Genomic DNA, 6,000 nt, shown 5'->3' on the forward strand with positions numbered 1-6,000 from the left:
AACTTGACCTGAGGCAGGAATGAACTTGGGCACTGGAGGACAGTGGTGGGACAGTGTGGTTGCTTTAGAGAGAGCCAGAGAGAGCAGAGAGCAGGAGTCTAGGAAAGTGAGCAGAGACGACACAATCAAGGTCTTGAGGGCCAAGGTAAAGAATTCAGAGTTTATTCTAAGTGTGAAGGAAACTTGAGAGTCACAGGTTTTTAAGCAGCTCACTCTGACTGCAGACGGAGAATCGCATGACTTGGGAGGGCCGGCTGGATTGGAAGCAGGGAGGCCAGGTAGGAGCTTAGAGCAGCGTTTCAGGTGCATGTCAATGTCTTGGATGTGAACAGTCACAGAAGAGTTGGCAAGGGATGGCTGCATTCAGAATTGATGTTGAAGGGAGCACAATGTGGATTCCCTGGTGGGTTGGAGGTGAAGTGGCAGGGCAAGAGATAACTCAGTTATAAACTGTGGGTCTTTCATCTAAGCAATTGTGTAAACAGTGGTGTCATTTACTGAAATAGATAAGACACAGGAGAGGAAGGCTTGGGAGGGGACCAGCAGTTTAAAATTTGGAACCTGTTGTGTTGGGGTGCTTATTAAATATTCAAGTAGTGATGTCTACTAGACTGCTGGATGGACAAGGCTAGAACTCAGAGAAATTGGGACCGGATATGGAAATCTAGAAGTCATCAGGGTGCGGATGACTTTTTCAAACTATGGAACAGTAATAGATCCCTTAGGGAGAGTGTGGCCAAAAACAGTCCCAGGTAATAAGTCCTGGGTCCCAAGTGTTTAGAGATCGGATAGAGGAGGAGTCCACAGGACGATGGGAAGGCCCCTGAGTTAGGGGAACTCACAGCTGCGCTAGGGAAGAACATGCATTTTCTGTTTATCTTTGACCATTTCTTTAGAATAGATTCCCAGCAGTAGAATTACCAGGCCAAAGGGCATCTGAACACATTTAAAACTCTTGCAAAATGTTGTCACGTCCTTTTCCAAAAATGTCACATCAATTTATATTTCCATTATCAGTGCACGGTCTTGCCCATGGCAGAGAACCCTTACATGGTTGCCAATTTAATAGTCAAAAACATGACATCCTGATTTTAACTTGTAATTCTTTGCCTTTCTAGTGAGTTTGAGCCTTTATTTTCCATGCTTATTGCTCATTTCTGTTGCTTGTATAATTGTCTCAGTGTCGTTGTCTATTATGGTTATATAGTGTTTTTGTAATTGTGAGAGGATTTTTTTAATGTGTTAATAACTAATCCTTTCTTGTATTTCTTACAAATGGTTTTTGGTTTGCCATTTCCCTTGGAATTTTACTACAGTGTTTTCCGATACGAGGTTTTACATTTAAACTTAATTACATTTATCCATCTTGTTCCTAATGATTTCTTCCTTTGCCGTTATTGTTAAGAAAAGCCTCCCCACCACTGTATTTTGGGAAGTGCTGACGAGTCCAATTTTCATGCTATTTTTGCCAAATTTGGTTAATAGAATTTCTTCATAAAGTAAAAGGATTTGCCTTTCATTGTCTTCTATATTCTGCTGTAAATTTTATAGTATGCAATTTATCTATTCCATGAAGTCCAGACAACATGCACTAATAATAAGGTCTCATCACCTCCAAATAGTTTCCAAGGCAGTGTACTGACGATACTTTGCTATCTCTTCGTGGCTATGGCTTCGTTCTAGGGTGTTACTTCCTCTTGAGCTATTTTTCTTAATTCATTATTTTCACTAAGTGTTACATTTTTACATGTTGATGGAATTTATTAGCGTATAACTGTGCATAATATTATCTCATAACTATAATTACTTTTATCAGCATATGTTATGTCTCTTTCCTTAGTTCCAAGTTTCTTTATTTCTATTTTTTTCTTAATTAGATTTGTTAAAGTTTTGTACTTCATTGGGTTCTTCAAAGGGTCAACTCTCCAACTTACCAAATCATGTTAATGGTTTTCTTTCCAAATGTGTTCCGATCTAATCTCTGTCGTTTCTCATGATTTCCACTGACTGGTCTTATCTGACTTCCTCCACTTCTCGAACTGCCCTTTCTGTTCCTCTCAGACGTGACAAACAGCTTGCTACATCTCTTCCTCCCAATTTTCCCGGGACAGGACTCTGTTGCTTCCAACACTTAACGCTGCAGAGAAGTCTGAGGTCAGAAAGATTTCTATTTCTTTTACAATTCTTATTTTCTTCTTATTTCTTTTCCTGTGTAGATGTCTATGGGCATTTTCATTTTCCCTGAGATTCCAAAACATCGACGAGGTCTAGAATGCCACCTGTAGCGGTGGCCACCGTCCTCTCTGTGGGCACTGAGCTGACCGCAGCCTCTTTTCTTCCAGGGAAGATGTGTCCAAGGTTCCCAGCAGCTCTCCGGGAGAACTGGCCCAGGAAGGGGCGCATATTTGCCCTCCCTGGTGGAAGTGGTGGCCTTTCCTCATTCATTTTAGCTGGGGCTCCAGAGACCCTGGCAATCAGTGGATTTGAGTCTTTCTTTGGCACAGCAAAGTTTTTTATTTTGTGGATTTCAACACTGCTTCTACATCTGCCTTTTTATTTTAACCTTCCGAGTTACTTTTAAATAGGGGTTCGGACTCCTAGGTTAGTGACTTATGACTATTATCCTTTCCCTCCGTTTCCCTGTTTTTGTTTCATTACCTCAAGGAAATCTAGCATTAAAATAGCACCATTTAGATGGGGCCAGAACAGATTCCTGGACTCACTTAACCATTGTAGCCAGAAGCCCTGGCCACAGTGACTGTGACACCGGGCCCAGTCTGTGCCCTGATGTCTGCTCACTGGTGACAGGTTTTCCTAGAAGCCAGGGGATACCTAAGAATGTCAGGTAGGGCGGCGATGTTTCTTTGAACAACGTAGCGCATGCCAGGGCCCACTTCTCTGCAGAGTGTGTTCCTGGTGCTATTCCTGTCTCTTTCTCCATTTTAAAAATACTGTTATATTTCAGATGCATGCTTGCTCCATGGGAACATTGCACATTGGGGACTGGACTTCTAGTGTGCCCATTTCTCTCAGTTTTAGCTTATGTCTGGTGATCTGGGGGTGCCTGTCTCTTCCCCTCTCCTTGTGCTGCACTCTGAGGGTGGCCGTATTTCACCTTCAGAGAGAGCAGATGAGGAAGGTGGACAGGCCAGTGGGACGGTCCACCTGTGACCTGTCTTCTTTTCTAGAATGTTAGCTTCATGCAAGCAGGAAGCTTGCCTTTTTTAATCCACTTTCTCCCCAGACCTTAGAACACAGTGGTGTTCAGTAGTGAGTTGGCCAATTGAACGTACACAAGAACAAAGGCGGTTCCCAAGCTCTTCTCAGAGCTGAGGCTCCAGCCCTTTTGCACCTCTCCTCGCCTCTCTCTGCCATGCCCCCTGTCCTTTCCATGCTGTCTTTGGACTGTAGCGTCTCCTCCCTCCCCTCCAGGGGGAGCTTCCTGTTCTGAGATATTCCTGGCAACAAGCAGAGTGTGTACCTGGCAGTGGCATGAGTGGAGCTGGCCTTCAGCCAGTTCCCAAGTAAAGAACCTGTCCCTGGATCCCCAGTGGCTTGTCAGGAGACAGAACACTCTGGGCTTTTGAAGTCTGGGGCCTGGGAGCCAGGGGTGCCTTCAGTCCTCAGGAGGGTTCCTGGAGCCCTCATGCAACCCTGACTGCGTCCCTATCCTGAACCTCCCGAGGGCAGCATCTCTGTTTATTTTCATGACGTATGACACCCCAGTGAGTTGCAAATGTGTGCTTTTCACATTGGATGGAATTCTTATGATTTTGGCGAATCGTGCGTTCACAGGAAGTACAATTAAAATCAACCTCCTGTGTTTCCTCCGTCACCCAGGCATACGAGAGTAGGGGGCAGAAGTTCAGCGTGTCTCCATCTCAGGTAAAGCGCCCTGGAGCCTGGCTCTTCGCGCTCAGATCTCAGTGCTGCCACTTGTTAGTTGGGTAATCTTGGATAAAGATGAAATCTCTATGCACCTTCATTTTTCCGTAAGCCACACCGGGATAAAAATAGCACCTGCTTCACAGGGTTATTGGGAGAAGTAAGTGAATTAGTTTATATGAAGTGCTGAGAACAGTGCGAGGCATGGAGTACTTGCAACGCAACAATTAATGTGGTTCTGACTGTCCTCTCTAGAGAGATGTGGGCCTGCACCTTAGAACTTGCAGACCTAGACTGCCACTGTCAACTAAAGCCACACATACACACACACACATGCAGAAACACACACATGCACACACACACATGCTTGCGCAGACACACGCATGCACAGACACACAAACCCCTACACACCATGGGCGATTTTCTTCCTCACTTCTTTTTATGGGGGGTAAGAGTGAACACTTGCTCGTACCTTACGGGTGGGGTTGAGGGCCCAGGTGGGGCAGGCTTGTGGCTTGAAGCATGAGGCCCCGGATGGCTATGCATAGTGGGCGTTCCCCATGATGGGCGTTCCTGCTGCAGAGCCTGGAGTAAATGCCCTGTGTGCCCCCGAGCTGTTAGGGTATCCTAGCAGCTAGCGCTACTCCTTGTGCAGAATGAACAGACTGAGCAGCTGCAGAGAATACCTCCTCCTCCCGGCCTCGGACCTTTCCCAGCATGTGCAGGTTTGCTTGGGGTCTGCCTCCAATGCCTTGAGGGTCACTGTTATGTTTTGGCGGTGATGCCTGCTCTCACAAGCCCACTTGGGCCTAACTTTGGAAACAATCCTCTGACTGTACTCAGCTTTCAGTGCTTTCTCAAACATGACTTCACCTAGGCTTGGTCTAATACCAGCTTCGCCACTTCCTAACCCGGATCCTCTGCAGGTGCTGGTAGCTTTGTTTATAGAGCAGTTCTTTGGATCGAACCAGAAAATGTATACAAATAATTTCACGCCGTGTCTGGCATCTGGTGTATGCTGAATATAAGTTGGTTGCTTCTGGAGATCCTCAGTCCAACGCCAGGAAGTCTAGAAATGATTCTCCCTCATTGAAAGGTGTCACAGAGACTCCTCAGAGTAGAGAGGGCTGGAATCTAGGTCCCCAGTTCACTGTTCCCTCCTCTCACAGGGTTCCCTTGCTGTTCAGGAACGTAATGTCCATATGAATATCATTGCCAGAATTGTCTCAGGCCATTGATGTATCTTCACTTTCCGTTTTGAGTCCTTTGGAGGCCATCTGGGAGCTGACGTTCCCCTTCAGCACGGCTACCTGCTCCGGGAGGTCTTGGCTGCCGCAGGGTGGGCCAGTTTGCACTGCTCTATGGGTGCACAGTCCCTGGAACACCCTTTCTGTGTGGATGTAAGTGATGCATAAAGATCTAAAATCCCAAATCTTAAGCTTTCTCCAGGATTTCTGCTGCAATCCCAGAGCAGCAGCTCTGGAGTCCCTCTGAATTAAACACACAATTTATTTTCAGATCTCTTTTATCATGAGGGCTCACATGTAGCTTAATGGATTCCTCTGTGTTTGAGGCTGCAGTACGGTACATAGACCTACCGCTGGCAGAACCCATTCCTTCCTGTGAGGTCACCCACATGTTATTTAAGTGCAATATTTTGGATCACACGAAATAAAAAACCTGTACTGTTGTGCTCCCATTAAGCATCCATTACATAATCTCTGAGTCGCCTGGAAATGGTTTTTCAAAATAGTTTGCATGTTTACTGTTTGTGAAGCACCTGTGCTAAGAGCTTTGCATGCCTTCTTCCATGTAACACAGCAACCTAAGGAGGCAGGAACTACTGTTATTCCTGTTTAATGCATGGAAAGCTATTGTCCACAGAGTGGGGAAGCGATTCCAGCAAGATCACATAGCTGGCACCCACGGGTTTAAGCCAGGGCTCAACTCCACCAGACATAATGACTTTGCTCTCAACTGCCACATTTTATTGCCTTTCTTGATGGTTACTTTGGGTCTTAGTTTGCATTTATCTGATGACTAATTTTGAGTTTTTTATATATTTACCCTCTTCTGTGACCTACAATTTAAAAATCTTTCTCCTTTTTGATTTTT

General features: G+C 45.5%; 1 protein-coding gene across 1 annotated transcript in view; it reads right to left on the reverse strand.

Moving 5' to 3' along the window:
* The window catches only part of POP4 (POP4 homolog, ribonuclease P/MRP subunit), a 619,906-nt gene extending 616,526 nt beyond the window's left edge, over positions 1 to 3,380 (reverse strand). Inside the window, exon 1 of the mRNA XM_050772622.1 lies at positions 3,377 to 3,380. The gene's annotated coding sequence lies outside the window, so the exon portion shown is untranslated. The remainder of the gene's footprint in view (positions 1 to 3,376) is intronic.
* Between the last annotated feature and the right edge of the window lie 2,620 nt (positions 3,381 to 6,000).

The sequence above is a fragment of the Macaca thibetana genome, chromosome 19, assembly GCF_024542745.1.
Source record: "Macaca thibetana thibetana isolate TM-01 chromosome 19, ASM2454274v1, whole genome shotgun sequence".
Lineage (NCBI taxonomy): Eukaryota > Metazoa > Chordata > Mammalia > Primates > Cercopithecidae > Macaca > Macaca thibetana.